Source organism: Budorcas taxicolor, chromosome 1, assembly GCF_023091745.1.
Source record: "Budorcas taxicolor isolate Tak-1 chromosome 1, Takin1.1, whole genome shotgun sequence".
NCBI classification, from domain to species: Eukaryota; Metazoa; Chordata; class Mammalia; order Artiodactyla; family Bovidae; genus Budorcas; species Budorcas taxicolor.
The window spans coordinates 184,256,387-184,257,408 of NC_068910.1; the positions used below are offsets into that span (position 1 = coordinate 184,256,387).

The 1,022-nt window shown below is 40.1% G+C and overlaps 1 non-coding gene across 1 annotated transcript; it reads right to left on the minus strand.

Moving 5' to 3' along the window:
* Positions 1-334: 334 nt before the first annotated feature.
* On the minus strand, positions 335-472 carry LOC128058359 (small nucleolar RNA SNORA70). The gene has a single exon (XR_008200454.1). It is a non-coding gene; the product is annotated as a small nucleolar RNA SNORA70 (small nucleolar RNA).
* Between the last annotated feature and the right edge of the window lie 550 nt (positions 473-1,022).

Below are 1,022 nucleotides of genomic sequence, written 5' to 3' on the forward strand. Positions count from 1 at the left end.
GTCCTGAGGGCCATGATTAGGGATATATTGGACCCCACAGCCATCCAGTATGGACTGTTTTTCTGCTACCATGTTTTCAAATTCACCCACATTAAATTTGGTAAATCCCCACTTCTTGGAGATGTGGACCTTCCAGTGGCCAGGGAACTTGAAGTTGGCCCCAGAGGACCTCAGGCACATGCGCCTTGTTCTGCAGCTTGGTGTGGATGAACTTTATGATTTGGTCAGTATGGACCTTGGCCACTGTGACCTGGGGCTTTCTAAAGGTACCACACATACTTGTCTGGAGCCCCAGCTGGGGACAGCTGATTAGTCATGAATGTCCACTGGAAAGAGTTGTCTTTCAAGGTCCCTTAGGGCATCCTGTACAGGCAGCAGGCTGCCTACACTACCAAGGAAGCTGCTGTTTGCAGCCATTGCACACTAAGCCTGCTTGGGGAAAAGAGTTACAAGTCTTGTTTGTTTTTTGTTGTCAATACATTGTCATTTCATTTGGTTGAGTTTCCTCATCTCAGATGACTTGCTTATAAAGACCTGTGTCTTTTCCTTAGTAATTTTGCATAGTTCATTTTAAGATAGAGACTTCCACAGATATTTTATAAATGGATCTCTCTTGAGGATGTGCTGAGAAAAATGAACTGATACAATGTTTTTACACTGTTAATCAGACATCAGAATTACATGGTATCTTCAAAAGGTAGCATGAAACAATTTTCAATAGCTATTACTAGGCATGCTCTTTCACCAAGATTATTATCGAAGCAGTTTTGCTAGGAAGCATTTGTGTAACATACCATATGCCAAAAACTATTGTTGATTTAAAGTATGAGGGCTGAGTTTTGAAGAGATTTTGGTGTGCATAAAGTCACACATGCAATTGCATTTTCCCCATAATTACCTAGTCATGCTACAGACTGTCAACCATAGAACTCATTTGCTTATTTTTTTAAAGATTTGCTTTACTTGCAAAGATATAGTTTAATGACATATTTTTCTTCCTTCCTTCTTTTTCAACAAACCAA